The sequence below is a fragment of the Halichoerus grypus genome, chromosome 11, assembly GCF_964656455.1.
Source record: "Halichoerus grypus chromosome 11, mHalGry1.hap1.1, whole genome shotgun sequence".
In the NCBI taxonomy this organism is placed as follows: Eukaryota; Metazoa; Chordata; class Mammalia; order Carnivora; family Phocidae; genus Halichoerus; species Halichoerus grypus.
The window spans coordinates 98930245-98947158 of record NC_135722.1 but is presented as its reverse complement, the minus strand read 5'-3'; the positions used below and the strand labels follow the sequence as shown (position 1 = coordinate 98947158).

Sequence of the window (16914 nt, the reverse complement as noted above, 5' to 3'; positions counted from 1 at the left end):
AGGCAGCAGGAACAGAGCAAAGGCAAGTGTTGATGAGAGACCACAAAGGTAGATTTGGCAGCGTTGTGTGTTTTAGGAGATGGAAGGTGAGAACACTGAAAGCTGCCTGCAGGGCTTCTGGTGTGGGCAGCAGGGGAGAGGGTGCCCAGAGCCTAGAGCACTGCCCAGCACACAGCAGGCATGCAGAAAGAGTATGCTGAATGAAGGGATTCCCCAAGGGAAGGAATACAGGAGGGGAGCGTGTTTGTTGGGAGGGGGGATGGTGAACGAAGTCTGGGGGTCAGCAGCAGAGTAGGAAACACAGGGGCCAGGGTGGAGGGAGGTTCCAGAGTCACCAGCGGATAGACCACAACTGAAGCCATGGGATCAGCGTCAAGCACCCAGACAAAACTTGGGAAGTCAAAGTGAAGGAGGCAGAGAACAGAGAACACTGAGAAATATCAAAATTTAAGGAAACAGAGGAAATGGAGTTTACAACTCAGACCACGAAGAAGCAGGCAGAGCATAGAAAGAGAATGGAAGAAAACAGCACCACGGGAAAGAGAGCATTTCCAGAAGGTGTGGTCAACTAGATCAGACGATGGGGACAAGTCAAGCAGAGCACGAGCTAAACCTGCCCATTGCATTTAGTGACAGGAGCAGGTCACAGGTGACCTCAGCAGAGTGATGGGTGAAATCGATTCCAGTGCAGTGAATGGAATAAAAATAGAAAATGATGATGATGTTTCAAAAAGTCTGGCTCTCCAGGAGAAAGGAGAGAGGGGGGTAATGACCAGGGAGGCGTGGGAAGTCAGAGAAGGGTGCGTGTTTGTTTGTGTACAAGAGATGCTAATGTTCCAATGGTGCACGGACGGATCCAGACAGGGAGGGGTGCTTGTAGTTATAGCCGAGACACTTGCTCACTGACGGTGAGATTGAAGTCCTGGCAGGAGGCAGAAAAGTTGGTCCCCCATCCACAGGGGCGGGAAAGACCCAGGAAAAGCTCAGACACAGATGTGTCTGAGGGGAGGAAGACTGTTGAAGGCGCTGTGGTGGAAGGGCTGCTGCTGGCTTAGTGGTGCCAGCGGTGGGATGGGGAGGGGGGTGCGGTGTTGAGGAAGTTCAAGGGCAGTAAAGGAGGCTGGAGACAGCTTCTTGGAGAAATGGAAAGAGGGCTACCTAGGGAACCGGAGGAGGGCTGCGGAGAGAGCCACTGAAGGCCAGGTAAAGTGTCAGGGTGCTCAGCGCCGTGTTTGTGTGCGCGTGCCTGTGTGTGAGTGTGTGTGTGTGCGTGCGTGCGTGTGTGGCCAGAGGCACTAATCACCCCACACTGAGGAATGGAGAAAGGAGACCATTGGATTGATCCAGGGTTTAGAGTTTGTCCAGGTCATGAGATATAAGCCATGGAGCAAAGGATCTGAGGATATTGCAAAAGGGTGACTGAGTTGCTTAATTCTATGTGTAAAATTGACTGGGTCATGGGGTGCCCAAACATTTGGTTAAGCATTATTGTGGGGGTGTTTTTGGAAAACACCCTGTGAGGGTGTTTTTGGAAAAGATTGACATTTGAATGGGTAGTGTGAGCATAGCAGATTGCGCTCCCCGGTGAGGGTGGGCCTCGTCCAATCAGTTGAAGGCCTGAACGGGGCATAAAGACTGACCCTCCCAAGAGTAGAAGAGAACTCCTCCTACCTGACAGTCTTCAAGGTGGAGCAATGGTTCATTCCTGCTTTCAGACTGGAACTGAAATATCAACTCTCCCTGGGTCTGGATCCTGTTGGCTTTCAGGTTAGAACTACAGCAGTGTCCCTCCTAGGTTTCCAGCTTACTGACTGCAGATTTGGGGACTTCTCAGCCTCCATAACTGCATTAGCCAATGTTTTATAAATCTCTTACATAAACATAGATACAGACACATAGATACAATCTTCTATTGGCTCTATTTCTCTGGAGAACCGTAATACAGTGGCTAAATGGTGGACCAGAGAATTTAAGCTGGATGGGAAAGGAAACGAGGACTGGGAAGTGACAGAAGTCAAGGGACTCTCAAAGACTGAAGAAAAAAACAAAAACACTTACTGGGAAAGAAGAAACGGCAAGAGAGAGAACTCAGTTGATGGAAAGTTGTGGTCCAAGCACAGATGCAGGATTTCAGAGTAGGGGGCAATTCTGAACAATAAGATCCAGATGTCACTATGGGGGTGGCTGCCGAAAGTAAAGCCAAGATAAAGGCCAATATATATGTGAAGAGATGCGAGGAAGGAGAGGTCAGGATTTTGGATGATTCTCCCGAGGGGGCACCAAAGTTTCCAGCACCTGGGAAGGCCTTGGCGTGAGGACAAAGACTGAGACAGGCCATGCGTCCCATGTAGGAGGAAGAGTCACTGCTCCTGTGATAAGCTGCTGGGATCTGGGGGCGACTGCTACCGTGGTAACCAAGGATGGCGTGAATGAGAGCTTTGGCGGGCTATGGCTGGCCACAAGGTCTCCATGATATTTCGTCCACAATATTTCCCTGGCAGATTGGATTGGCACAGGAGAGAGATAAGGAAAGATGCTGAGGAAGAAAGCGGAAGAGGCAAGGGAGGAAGACAGACTTTTCTAGAAGGATTCAGCCACAGCCTAGACTGATCAGGGCTCTACCTTCACCTACTTAGTAGACAGGAGTCTGGACCAAAGTGTCCAGGCTCCAGAGATTTACTGAGAGGTTGAAAGACCTGTCCTCAGCCTGGGGGTCTGTGGGTCCTGGGTCTGTCACAAATGTGCTGTGGGCAGGGTCATTTAACCACTCTACATCTCTGATGTCCCCTTCCCCCTGAGATGGTTCATTTACTCCTTCATTCATTCTATGAACAATGCATCGACCACCTGATACACTCCAGCACTTCTCTAGGGTCTGGAACTGGAGACTGATGCAGCTCTCCAGAGGGAGACTGCAGACTGCAAGCAATGTGCCCTTGGAAATCCTTCCTGGAGCAATCAGCAGCCAGGGGGCCAAGGGCGCCAGACCCACCCAAGGGAAGAGCCCTCTTCTCTGGTCCCTCCCTAGCAGGGTGAGGGTATGAAGAGGTGGGACTTCCCCACCCTGGCTGCTGGGCTGTGTGGATGTGTGGCTTCCCCACAGATGGTTCGGGCAGTTTGGGAAGGCTTTGGACCTGCACAGCCCTGATCTCCCTGCCTTCCCCAAAGCCCAGAGGAGAAACTGTGCCCAGAAGGAAGCAGGCAGTTGGGAGAAAAGGGGAGTAGAATGATTGAGGTTTGCAAATAATGAGGTTTCACCCTCGGGGGCCCTGGCCTGTCTAGCACTGTTGCTGTGGCCTTCTGGGGTGTCCGGCTTGCCCCATGCCCTGTCTCTGCACCCCCTCCATCCCTCCCTGGCCCCCTGGCCAACCCCTTTTCCTGCTCTCCCTGGGCAATTCCAGCTCGGGTCACCCTCGCTCGCATCCATGTCCCTTTCCCATTCCTCTCTCCCTGGCTTCCCCTGCGCCCTCGGTCTCTCTCCATCTGTGCCTCCTTCTCTCCCTCCACAGTCTCTGACTCGGGCTCTGAGGCTCTGCCTCTGTCTCTCTGTCCTCGCTTTCCTCTTTCTTTCAAATCAAATCAACAAGTATTTACTGAGTCTGACCCTCTGGCGCTCTCCCCTCCCCTGACCCTGCCTCTCCTTGGCCTCTACTCCCACCCATGTCTGCTGTCCCGTGGTCTGGAGAGTTCCACTCAGCCAGGAGCCCCCGCGGGAGGCTCTCAGCAGCAGGGCCCGGGGGATGAGGAGTGAGACATGTCCCTGGTGCACACACTGAACCCAAGCCAGCGTCCCCGCTCTCCGCCAGCTCCTCCTCCCTGCAGGCAGCCCAGGGAGCGCACATTATTTAGAGAAATTCTTTAGCATTCTGCTTCTGTCATTCCCTGCCATGGCACCAGGCCCTGAGATGTGATAAAAATATCAGCGTTAAACCGACTCTGACAACTGCTGTTTACTTGCAGCGTCACCAGAGCCCAGAGCCGGGGGCAGAGTGGACAGGTCCTGCAGGACCTGGGGCACCAGCAGCAGCTGCCGTGTGGAAGACTCTCCAGCTCCCCAGAGGGAGAAATCCCAGGAAGGACGGCTGTGAGAGGGGCAGCCCCTGGGACGCGCGGCTGCCCGCATACCGTGCCGCAAGCCCCCCGCCCCAGGCCTTCCCACTCTGCCCAAGCTTCCCACCCTGGCAAGACTTCATTTCACCAGCAGTAGAAAAATTCCAATAAAAACCCAATAGAGTCTTTACAGCATGCACAGCACTATGCAAGCAGTCGATCACAGGATATCTTCTTCAAGTTCCATATCAGTCCTGGCGGAAGGAAGCTTTGCCCCTGTATTCCAGATTTTAACACTGAGGCTGGGAGATGTCACGTAGCTTTCCTGAGGGCACACAGCTAACAAGCATGGAGCCTGGGTTAGGACCTGGGTCTGTCTGACACGAGCCCAGGACATTGCAACGTAACGCGCTGGCCCAGCGTGGGGCGCTGACCAAAAGATGACTATCCTCCAAAGGCCGATGAGGATGGATCCCTCTCCTTAGTGTGTGACCACCAACTTGATATGAACTAATTCAACCTACCTCGATGGAGGTGGGAGCATGGACCACTTGACCTGTGTTGAAGATGCTGGACAAGAGTTGGTTAGACCTTTGCACTTTCTTTGGTCTTCCCCTTTGCAGCATTCCCAGGGCTAAGCAAGGATCCACAGGCAACTGGAGAAGGGAGAAAGCATAGAACTTCAGGAAGCGAGGGGGCAGAACACCAAGGACAGCAGCAGGAAGGAAGGACAGAATAAGAGCAGAAACCCAAGACAGAGAGAGCCCTGCCTTCACAGGACACTCACATGACCAACATCGCTCTCGAGGGTCTCTCTTTTTGGGAACAGAAGCCACGTCCCCTCCTTCTTTTGAATTAGCAAAAGGTGGAGCACATAATGGACTTCGCAGATGTTTGCTGGTTGGGTTTTCTCTATTAAGGGCATAGAGTGGAGGGCGGTAACACCCTCTGTAGGCATCTCAAGGATGATGGTCCTGGAGTAAGGTCTCACCTGGCCCTTGTGAAAAGGACTTAGGGGCTCCAGACATCACAGGGTCAGCATGGTGAAGGGATTGCCAGCCAAGCTAGCAGGTGTGGGCTGCTTTCATGGAGACACAAGGTCCAAAATGAAGGAGGTGATAGTCTCATCTGTCTCTGCAGAGAAAGCCCTCCCTGGGACCTGGGTTCAGTGGTGAGTGCTTTAGAGAGATTTAGACAGAGCAGGGTGACCAGGATGTGGACGGGCTTCAAATGATGGTAGAGGAGAGGTATTGAAGGAATTGGGTGTGTTTAGCCTACAGAAGACTCACAATGACAAAGGATCCAATATTTAAGAGCTGTTAGAGAATGGACTTTACCATTCAGCCCATAAAGTGTAGAATCCATTCTGTTGTCAGGGAAAGGAATGGATGAGGTCACCCAAAGCCATAGGCAACGAGCGATGGGACTCTGACCACCTGCGTGGTGGCCCCATGGCAGAGGAGAACTCACAAAACGTGCAGATGGAAGGACACTGGAGGAGCTCTGTTGTAGTAGTAGTGAGCTTCCTATTCCTGGGGGCATGCAAGGAAAGACTGGCTGAGGGCTGGGGGAGAAAGGGTGCTGCAGAAAGGGTTTGAATATTAGAAAGCAAGCCCAAGCCTTTCAGCTTGGAGCCTCCTGGTTTCTAGGCCTCCAGGAGGACCAGAGGGGAGAGGCAGAGCTGCTCCACGCACAACCACGGGCCCGGAGCAGGGTCCGTCCGAATCTTCCTTCGCTCCCTGGAGAGCAGAGGATTTCTACATTAGCCAGCCCCTCACAGTGATGACCTGTGTCAGTCATTCGCCGTGCTGTGGGAGACCCAGCTGACCCTGGGGTACGACTACCCCATTAGCCTTCCACCCCTGTGTGGGATAAGGCCTCCAGATGGACTAATGAAAATCACCCAAATTGAGTTCAATTGAGCAGAAGAAAGGAGGCTGGATCCCATTAATTATCCCTGGGCCGACCTCATGCATCATCCCAAACACAGAGCAGCGCCACTTCCGACAGACAATAGCAATTAGTGATGTGGAACTTTGATGTTGTCAAAATAGAGATCCATGCTCTGCTCACAGAGCGTGAGATGACAAGATGGCCCCAGGTTGGCCCTGCAAGACTGTCTGAGCACGTCCGGTGGGAGCGCACGGACTGCAAAGCCAGACAGACCCGGCCTTCTCCGCTCACTGGCTGTGTGACCTTGAACCAGTGGCTTGGCTTCTCTGAGCCTCTACCTCCTCAGCCACGAAACAGGTTGAATAGAGCCCACTTGATAGACTCATTAAGAGGATTTCATGAGATAGTGTGTGACATTGTCATGAAGACTCTGTGTGACCTTGGGAAAGTCACCACTTTCATGAAGCCCCAGTGTCTCACTCTGTAAAATGAAGAGGTTTGTCCATAGACGGCTAAGGTTCTTCAAGCTCTAAAGTCCTGCCCTCGATGATTTAGGAACTTACAGCCAAGTCTGGGGTGGGCCAAGAAAAGCCACCAGTCCCTGAAACCTGATGCCTGTCTCCCACCCTCAACTCTACACTCACTCCCTTAGGACAAGGGTCTCCAGCTTGCCTCCCCTCCCAACCCCAACCCCTAAGCAAACCCAGACACCAACTCTGCAGACGTCCATCAATGTCATAAGACCTAGAAGTCACTAACTTTTGATTTATGGAGCACTTTGCTGTCCCCAGCCAGGTGCCCTCCACCTCTGCCCTGCACAAAAGACAGCCCACTCCTTGGAAGATAAAAAGCCACGAATTGTTTCCCTCTTCACTCCAGTATTGATTAGGAGAGTACAGAGGTTATTGGTGTTTTATCGACAGGCAACTGTCTCTCTTGCCTGGGGTAGATGGCCTTTAATAAGACAGAGAAAAAGAGAAAAACTGCTGGGCCATAGAGTCAGTGGCCGGGAAGGTCGGGGAGTGGGGGGAGGCAGGCAGCTGGACGATTTGGGTTATAGTTCTGCATTTCTGGGACAGGGTCTCAAGGGCCACAGCTGCCCATCTCCAGCCTAGCCCAGACAGCACATGAGGGGAGGCCAGTGGCTCCACATATCTCCCCAAGCTGGACACTCTCAGCTGATCCCACACCCTGTGCCAATTCCCTCCCCCAATCCTAGCACCCCCTTCTCCCCGCTGTGTGTGACCCAGCTCCTATAGCTGGTGGTCCCCACTGCGATCCTGACCTGGCCCACTCCTCGGTCCAGACGAGTCAGGGAGCCTGTCCTCAGCTCTAAGCTGCTGCGAGAACTCAGGGGCACAGGGGACAGCAGACTATATGAGGTGCCCTGGGGAGCACAAGTGACAAACAGGATCACCGGGCAGACATAGGAGCCAATGCCCACCTACATTACAGAGTCAAGGATCTCTCGTCTGCTTCCCTTCTCCAACCTGATTGTGTCCTTCGATCCACCCGTTCTTTCTCTTATTCAGTAAATCTTAAGTTAGCCCAATCTACACTGCAGGTACAGTGCTAGATACTGAATTATAAAAATAAATTAGACACAGTTCCTGCCCCAAGGGGCTCACAATTGGTGGGAGTCAGATGGGCACATAGAACTAGGGACACAGAGTCCTAAAGGTGCTGTGAGAAGGGTCATCACAGGGCACAGTGGGCACTGTCCATCTCTTTCTGAGAACTGGACACCAGATGGGGTGTCTCTCATTCAATCCATCAATACATCTGGAGATAAATTTTCCCTGCTAGGAGCTGTTTGGATTTGGACCTCTGTGGAAGTTGGAGAATGACCTGGATGATATATCAGAGCGCTCACATAGCTATGACCCTAGGAGTCCCAGCCCAGTGCACCAAGCCTCCCAAAGCGCCTGACCTTGCCTTTGACTTTCTTTCCTCTGAGTGGTAAGTATGGTCACCTGTAGCTTCATCATTTCTCCCAGGGGGCCCCTGGTTTGGAGGAGGAGGCAGGGAGCAGGGCCCCAAAGAATAGCCCACGGCTCCCTCCCAGATTGCCTCCCTCCAGCTACCAGATGGGGCAGGTGTCAGCTCAGGAGTCCAAAATCACCAATTCCCCTCACAAGGATGGGATTCACTCCAGAGCCTCCTTCCTGGAATGTATTCCATCAAGGAAGGGGCCTGTTTGAGGGATCACTGCAGCTCAGAGAGGAATTTATAGGATTAATCGTTAATACTTGCCAGCATCAGTAATTTGGTTATTAAAAGAAAAAATAATAAAATAACAAGCTGATTCCATACCATTGGATGAGGCTCCCTCCTTCCAAACACAAATGTTCCTACACACACACACACACACACACACACCCCAGCTGTCCCAGAAAAACCTAGGGTGGCAGCAATGAGCACCAGGACCCCTGATCTCAAAGGACAAAGGTGGGGTTGGTGGGGATAAGGGGAGGGGAGGATGTTTCTTTAGACTTCGAAGACAACTGTTTACAACAGATGGACAAAACTAAATTAAGCAATTCTAGAGTCTCAATATAGAGTTTGGGGAGGACAGAGTCTCCCAGTGCTACTGACGATAAATATTAAATAAGTTAAAAGTCACCCAAAATGGTAAAAAATTGAATTGAATTTAATGTTGTCATGTAGATCCATTTGGATATAATCAGATTATAAATTGTACTAAAAACACTTGAAAACCTACAGTGTGCCACTAAGAGACCTCACTTCTGGCAGAAAAGGTTAACGAGAGGTCATTCTCACATTCCCCAAACACTTATTAGGAAGCTACCTTGGGCCGAGCACTGTGGCAGGCACTGGGATATAGACATGAGCAGGAGCCCACCGCTGCCCTCAGCTTGCTCACAGGCTAGAGAGAGAAGCAGACACGGAAGAAGAAGATGCTGGATTTGGTAGACAAGTACGGTGGGCTAGCCCAGGAGAAGGCAGAGCGCCAGGGAAGGACAGAGGAGGGAACGTGCCTCTGCTGGGAGGAATCAGAGAAGGATTAATAGACAAGGTGACCACCGAGATGGGTCATAAAGGGAGGGACCTACCCGACAGAGAAGGGATAAAGGCATTCTAGGCAAAGGGAACAGCATACGCAAAGGTACGGAGGTGCGAGCAAGCATGTCCTGTTCAAAGAGCAGCAAATAACTCCCAGGACTGAAGCACAGAGTGTGAGGGACACTGACAGGAGTGAAGGCTAGAAAGGTGAGTTAGGGCCTCATCATGAAGGACTTTGAATGAGAGGCTAGAAGGCTTAGATGTTATCCAATTGCAAGTGCCAAGCCATTAAGGCTTTGAACAAGAATGTGGTAAGTTAGCTGTGTTTTAGAAAGCTGTATGGGGAGAACAAAACCTGCTGCTCCAGAGACTGTGGGGTCCTGGAGGCAGTGAGGTCCAAGCAATCCTCAGAGAGCAGCATCCCTCCACGAGGGAAAGGTAAGACAGAGGCCCTCCTTCAAAGAGGAGTGCTTACGAGACAAGCCCCATAAGGACATTGGGTCACAATTTGAGGGGTCCCCGATGGAAACCACCCCCTCCATTTTCATCAGTGATATGCCTCAGGTAGGGCTGGTGGGCAAGCATACCCTCAGTGGGGGGTAGGGGGGTTTCAAGGTCTTGGAATAGCTCGGCTGGTGCAGAGGCTGGCCCTCCCCCCCGAGTAGAGGAGACCTCTGGGGAAGCAGCCAGGGTCTGGGACAAGCCTGCAAATCTCCAAATCGGTTTTGTTTTTTTTTTTTTTTTTTATTTATTTATTTGAGAGAGAGAGAATGAGAGAGAGAGCACATGAGAGGGGGGAGGGTCAGAGGGAGAAGCAGACTCCCTGCCGAGCAGGGAGCCCGATGCGGGACTCGATCCAGGGACTCCAGGATCTGCTGGACCAGTCGCTTAACCAACTGAGCCACCCAGGCGCCCTCTCTCCAAATCGGTTTTGTCTTGAGGCAAGGTCGGGTCATCAAAGGCCTCGAGAAGCTCATGAGACACAGTACAGGTACCGGGTTCTTCATCCCCTGCCAATAAAATTCAAGTTACACATTGATAAACCCCGGCCTCAAGAATCAAGGCAGATTTCCAGGGAGGGTGGAGTGAAGAGGCCCAGTAAATTCTCTTCCCAAAATCTGGGACCAAATAGTCAAACACAGAACAACCATTCAGGGGCTCTGAAAATCAATCAAAGGCAAAACAACCCACTGAGAAGCCTTTGCTCATGAAAAACAACTCTGAGTAAGAAAAGTGGGAGTCTGGCCTCGCATTGTTGGCATCCCCACCCCCAGCTGTGGTTCTTCCCAGGCCGGCTGACCATTAAAAACAAGAACCTTCATTGCGGGAGACGCCTGACTGGGAACAGAATGCCGGGAACCCACGTCCGGCAGGTGGCAGTTGAGGAAGCAACGGGCAAGGCCCACTGCTCTGCTGGACCGAGTGGCAGTCCCAACGGGGGCAAGCTACAGAGCAGCCAATCAGTCAGAAACCGAACAGGGAGTGCCCAGAACTGAGAGAGCCACAGAGTGTTCCCAGAGTGCCGCTCACGGAAGGCTCTCAGGAAGCACTGCTGGGCCACTATGACTGGCCTCCCTTGTGTCTTCTTTTATGTGAGTCAGAAGACCTGGATGTTTAGCCTTTCTGAGGCTCAGTTTCCTCCTTCTTTAAATTAGGAGAAATCATGTCTACCTCACCAGAGTGGTGGTGCAGTGAGGATAAGGATATAATAAGGATAAATATTAATAACCCTAATTATTATTTTTAAAGATGTGTTTATTTATTTTAGAGAGAAAGCATGACCAAGAGAGGCAGAGGGAGAGAGAATCTCAAGCAGACTGAGTGCAGAACCTGATGCGGGGCTGAGATCACAACCTGCTCTGAAATCAAGAGTCGGACGCCCAACCGACTGTGTCACCCAGGCACCCCAATAACTCTATTAATAACTAATACCAAGAATAATGTTGTTTAGCATTGACAATATTATCATTGACAATAAGAGTAAATATCATTTACATTATAAATAACACAGCAAAGGTGGCAGAAGCAGGGAGAGCTGGGCGGGGCAGTAGCGGGGAGGGAGAAGGGGGAGCACACGGCTCCCTAGGGCTGCAGGACTGCGACGGCTGGACATACAAAGGCTGGGGAGGGAGAGCGCTGCAAGCAGGGGAGGCTTGAGGAGTGAGACCAGGGCCCCCTTGTGGGACACATGGGGGGAGGGGAAGGGGCTGGAGGAAGGTGTGACTGGAGGCAGGATGAGAATCCAGGGCTGGGTCCTGTGAGGTTTGATGCCCCGGTTGCTGGGCAAACAGCAGTGAGTCCTCAGGCCCAGCCTGTCGCCTGAATGCTCCAAATTAAATAACTGCAACTCCCCTTTTATTTCCTCTCTGACAGCAACTTATTGCGAAGGACTGTTGCTTCTGACATTCTAATATTCAGAGTCACATCCTGCGGGATGAACCCATCGCTGTTGTCTGAGCCAGTGATTTGTGCCAGGAGGGGAGGGAGCCGGGAGGGGCAGGGAGAGGCGGGGCCTGGGGCTGCCGGCAGCAAAGGGGGAGAAGGATGAGCGCTCCGGTTCTGCTGGACCAGCCCAGGTGCCCCCTCCAACAGGCGTCTGACCCTGGAGGAGGTGGGGCTGTCTGATCATTCCCTCCCCTATTCACCTGTACATTTAAGAAATGCTTGGAGCACCCACCACGGGCAGTCTGTGCCAGGCACTGTGAGGGTCCCAGACCCCAACCCTTCAGGAAGGGTATGGCCCAGTGGTTAGAGTCCGGTGCTTCAGAGAGACACCAGACTGGGTTCACATTCTCACCCTGCAGCTTACCAGCACGGAAGCTATAGGAAATGTATCCTGCAAGTCAGAATAACCACGTGGTCTACCTGCTAATGTCATCCAAAAGATTAAATGAGAGACTGCCACATAAGCCCTGACCACCCCCAGTGCCTGGTGCAGAGTAAATAATGCTCATGGAGGTCGTGAAAGTAACGCACGGTGGAGGACAAGATACTGCTAAAAGAGAGGGGCCAAGAGAATGCTGTGGCAGTGTTGGGGAGTGCTTGCTCCTAGGTCATGACGTCCTGGTCATTTAGGAGCTCCCCACGGTCCCCACAGCCCTCCCTTGGCATCAGACACATGTGGGGCCCTCCAGGCAGCTCGCCCTATAATAGGATGCTTCATGGAGTTTTCTGTCCATGCCAGCCGAGCCCCAGATAGCCTAGCACATGCAGGATGGAAGCAAACAAGTAAGTTGAGCACGCTAATGGGGGTGGGTCACTTTCAGGGGACAGGGTGAAGCCAGGGTGGTCCTAAGCTGGAGTGTAAGGGAGAAGACTCCGTGGGATGGGAGACCAAGCAAGGACCAGTGGAAAGGCCCACCTGGCAGGTCTGGAGAGTGCGGGGGGTGGAGGGGACCGCTGCTGGCAGCCTGGGGCTGATCTTGGGTGGGGGGCAACAGAGAGATGCTGGCTCCATTAAAGGATGGGCAACACCGAAACTTAAGGGGATGGGTGGGGGGGAGGGGCGGGGGGATGGGACCAAGCTAAGAGTCCAGGGAAGAGGCAGCAGAGGGGCCTGGAGACAGACCTCGAGCTCCAAGTGAGGGCTTGTGGGATGTGTGAATGGAACACAGATTTGGTCAGGCCTTTCCAATTAGCCTTGAAAGGGGAAAACAGAGTCTCTTCAGGCCTGAAAGGAAGAACAAAAACAAGGAAGAGAGAAGCTCTGAGAATACCCCGAAGAGCTGCCGAGGACTGCTCTGGCCTTTAAAATGCAGGGAGTATGGTAATCTAATAAACATGGCAACAAAGCGTTTGTCACCAAGCTAATTTTATTAGAACAGATCTCAAATGGCTAATTTCCTTTTACTAATGAGCAAATTAGTTGAATCTCTGATCTGCTTTTAAGGCACTTATACTAATAAAACATGAACGACAGTGAAATTCGTTGTGAGGTGTAGTGACATGCGCACTTGGGTTGAAGGGAACCTCCAGGCAGAGAGGCTTTGCTCTCATGGCGCCTGGCCAGCTCAGAGCCCAGCCCAGCATCCAGAGAACCGGGGTGTTGGGCCGTCTGCGCACGCCTCCCCCACCTCCTGGCCTCGGTGGGTCATATGTTTAGAGAAGGTTCTAAGACACTCCCAGCCCTCTGGTGCTCCAGGCTGGCTCCCACCAAAGCTGAAAACCTGTCTACCAAACCATCTCTCCCAGGGCCAGAATTGGGGCTCCTGACTCCAGCTCTTCAAGTCAGCTTTGCAGAAGCCAAGGGAATGGGAGGCCCAAGGCCCAGCTTCTTCTCAAGGCAGAGAGGCTTTGGCTGGGCTCTGATGGGGGCCAGTATTTGCGGCCAGCAGCCAGGGCAGGCCCGGGAGGGCACAGCACAGAGGAGGACCTGGGAGAGAGGAAGGCCTCCTGCCAATCAGAGCCCAGGGATGCTGCCTCCCACCTAAAGGACGGGCTGAGAGGGTGGGCAGAGGGCAACTGCTCTGAGCCGACAGGATGGTCCCCCACATGCTTTGGTGGCATGCTTGCTCTTGGCAGAGAGAGAAGGCCTGGGAAAAATGCTCCTGCAGCAAGACCAGGGACAGGGGCTATCGGGTGGGTCCTGTGCACTTGACAAATACAGGACATCCACCTGTTTCAACCAGGCTTTGCAAGGAAAGGGGGGAAATTCCTAGAAACAGGATCCAGGGCCAGGCAGGTCCCCTGGCCCAACCCATGCCCTAGTAGTTACTTTATGCCAAAAGGGCTTAAGAGAGCTGGGGGGGCTGGGGCAATGGGCAGCACCTGACTAGCTGCCCCAACAGAGAGCCTGACTGAAAGGCCCCCAAAATGCCAACAAAAGGATGAAAACTTCTTCCAGTTCCAAGCCCAGCTCAGCCACACACATTCGGATCCCAACTTACCAGTTAATTAGTGGGGGTATAATTTGAGCCCAGTTACTCAGTCTCTCTGTCCCCCAGTTATTTCTCTTTAAAGGACACGCTCATGCTTATGTATCTGCAATTTTTTTTTTTTTAAGATTTTATTTATTTGCGAGAGAGAGAATAAGAGACAGAGAGCATGAGAGGGAGGAGGGTCAGAGGGAGAAGCAGACTCCCTGCTGAGCAGGGAGCCCGACGTGGGACTCGATCCTGGGACTCCAGGATCATGACCTGAGCCGAAGGCAGTCGCTTAACCAACTGAGCCACCCAGGCGCCCTCATGCTTATGTATCTGAACTAGCATGTGGGCTCAGTGAGGAAAAGAGCCAGACATGTGGCAAGCATCCAACAAAGGTGCGTCCCTTTATGTCTGCAGGCCGAGTTTTAGAAACTGGGGCCCCTTTGGGCCATGCAGAAAGTGTAAGGACGGTATTGAGTTGGCAGAGAAAACCAAGGGCAGGGGACTCCCAGGTCACACGCTTGGATACCCACATAACTGAACTGCTGAATGAAATGGGCTGCCTCGAGAGAAGAGGGGGTCTCCTCACCAAGCAATCAAGCATCTGGCGGCCCTGAGGACCCTTGAACCCCGCTGGGGACACCCATGCAAGTTGCCCTTCTCCAGCACCTGGCAGGAGTCACGTGTACCACAGCCACTTTCCTGCTTAATCTGGCCCTCCTCTAAATGCCCCCCCAAAAGTCTCCCGTCCTGCAATCTTCATCTAAGGAGGGTGCCCTGCATACAGTCTTAATCCAGCTCCACAAACCACCTCTGCAAAGTCCTCAAGTAGCTTTTCTGAGTAGGAGGTTCGAGGCTGGGGAACAACAGGGCCAGCACCAGGAGGTTAGATGTGTGACAGGCCCAGGGTTTGCAACACAATCCATAGACACGCTCTCGTGGCCACTTTCCTCTTCGAGTCCATAGCTCTGACCTGCAGCAGAAGCCACGGCCACGGCCCTCGTCTGGGGCCCCTGGCATCTCTCCCCTTGCCCGGCCACCCCCCACCTGTCCGTGCCCCTCCTTCTGCCCGCACCGTCCCCAGGGCCACCGCTCTGATGTGCTCTGGCTCATTCATTATTCAGACATTTCCTCAGTTCAGAGGCCCAGGGGCCAGAGGCTGGCAGTCTGCATGCTCTTGCATCTCCCGGGTTGTACAGAGAATGCAGACGCGCCAGGCTGGGGTTCAGGATGTGGACAAAAGCTCAGTCTGGGGGCATCCTTGTGCTTTAAGCTCTAGGCCTGCATCCTCTCACGGGGAGCCCTGGGGGACAGGGCTTTCACCCCCACCCTGGGGAGCCACAACCGAAAGCAGCTGGGATTTGATCCAGGGGCAGGCTCTTTACAAGCAGCGAGTGGCGAGACTTGACTATTCTGGAACAGCACTAGAGTCACCTGACCGTGAGCCTGGGGCTGAAGGCAGCTCAAAAGCCTGAGCAAGCCCCTGGGCAGAGAGACAAAGAGCCCTCCTGAGGTGGGGCCAAGACACGTGCCAAATCTAAAGCCAGCAGTGGCGCCCTGACCCCCGCTTTGGCTGTGCGGGAGGTGGACTGGGAGGGCAGAGGTCGCTCTCACCTGTATCACGGGTCCTGTGATGTGCATTCCCAAAGCTGGCATTGCTCTGCTCCTCCCCTCTTGGGCTTTGGGCTGCACAGTCCTCTTTTCTCACGTTTCCCTCCCAGGGTGAACTGACCAGCAACTTAGCCTTCAGTTACTTGAATAAAAGCAAGGGTTGGAGGAAGAGAGAGAGAGATACAGGGTCAAACTGCCTGGTCCTAAATATGCCTTGTCCCTTTGCCCATCCTGAACCCATCTCCCACACAGCTTTGCCCCACTCCCCTTCTCCCCCAGGATCAGAACTGGAATCGTCTACACACATCCGCACTTCCCTGAGTCTAGTGTTGGACCCCTAGGCTGGCCAAATCACAGGGAGCCAGCCTTGCCCCTCACTGGCAAGGAAGTGTTAACAGGAGGGCCCCCCATTGCCTCAGACAGAGAATGAAGGTGGAGGGGAGTGCCCAGCAGGGATGGTTTCCTCTCTCCTGCCCCTGTGCCTGGCCCTACAGGATCAGGCCCGGAGCACATGGTGAAGGCAGTCTTGGTCATTTCCCTCCACAAAGCCCTGTTTCGGAAACAACCAAAGGAGACCTCAAAGGAGAAGTCTTTCCATGAGGCCACTGAAGGCAGAGAGGGAAGGAAAGCAAGAAGCCAGGGAGAACTGCCCCTCGCGGGCTCCAAAGTGTAGGTTTCTTCATAGAAATCTGAGGATCCCTGTTGAGCACCCAGAAAATTAGGCTGGTAAGGGAACAGACAAGCTCTCAAAAGTGTGGCTTTTTCCTTGACTCCTACAGCCAGGTTGCTTTTTAAAACCCAGCCCCCAGGCCTGCATTCCTTCTCTGCTCCCCCTGCCATAGTTCCTGGGGAGGGGACCAGCCTGAGCATGGAGGATGGGATGAGAATTCTAGACTCTGGCCAGAAGCCAGACCATCCAAGGCTTTGTGCAGGGCCTAGAGATCTGGAGTCTTCCACAGAGCAGGCCCTGGACACCCTCACCTGGGCCTTCCCAACGACCCCAGCCTCCAAGTTCCAGGGATCCAAAATTTAATAATGCACTTTATCCAGAAGTAATATGATTAGCTCAGCCCAGTCTGGCCCTGGGTCCCACCTTCAAGGTCTAACTACCCTCACTCATGTTGTTCCCTGCCAGGAACCCCCTCCTTCTACCTCCACCCCTCTTCTCCTTCTCAGTCCTCCTTGTCTTCAAGAATGGGCTCAAGTGCCACTTGGTCCAACATGCCTTTTCCTTCTGCTCCAACTCCTGTTGATCCATCCCTTTCCATCAGCCCAAAACACGTACTTGACACCTGATCATATATAACTTGGCAATTCATTAAATATTCCTCTTAGTACCTTTCTCTTGTTTTTCATATATTTCTTTCCTATATACCTTGTCTCCTCAGCTAGGCTTACAGATGGGAGTCACATCTTTATCTTCTCTGAGCTTTCCCAGTGCACACCCTGCACTCCTTCACATGGCCGCGCCCCT

At 52.9% G+C, this 16914-nt stretch overlaps 1 long non-coding RNA gene across 1 annotated transcript in view; it reads right to left on the bottom strand.

Annotated features, from left to right (window-relative positions):
• LOC118549865 (uncharacterized) overlaps positions 1–15577 on the bottom strand; it is a 116680-nt gene extending 101103 nt beyond the window's left edge. The window contains exon 1 of the long non-coding RNA XR_013442711.1: positions 15444–15577. This is a non-coding gene — a long non-coding RNA (uncharacterized LOC118549865). The remainder of the gene's footprint in view (positions 1–15443) is intronic.
• Between the last annotated feature and the right edge of the window lie 1337 nt (positions 15578–16914).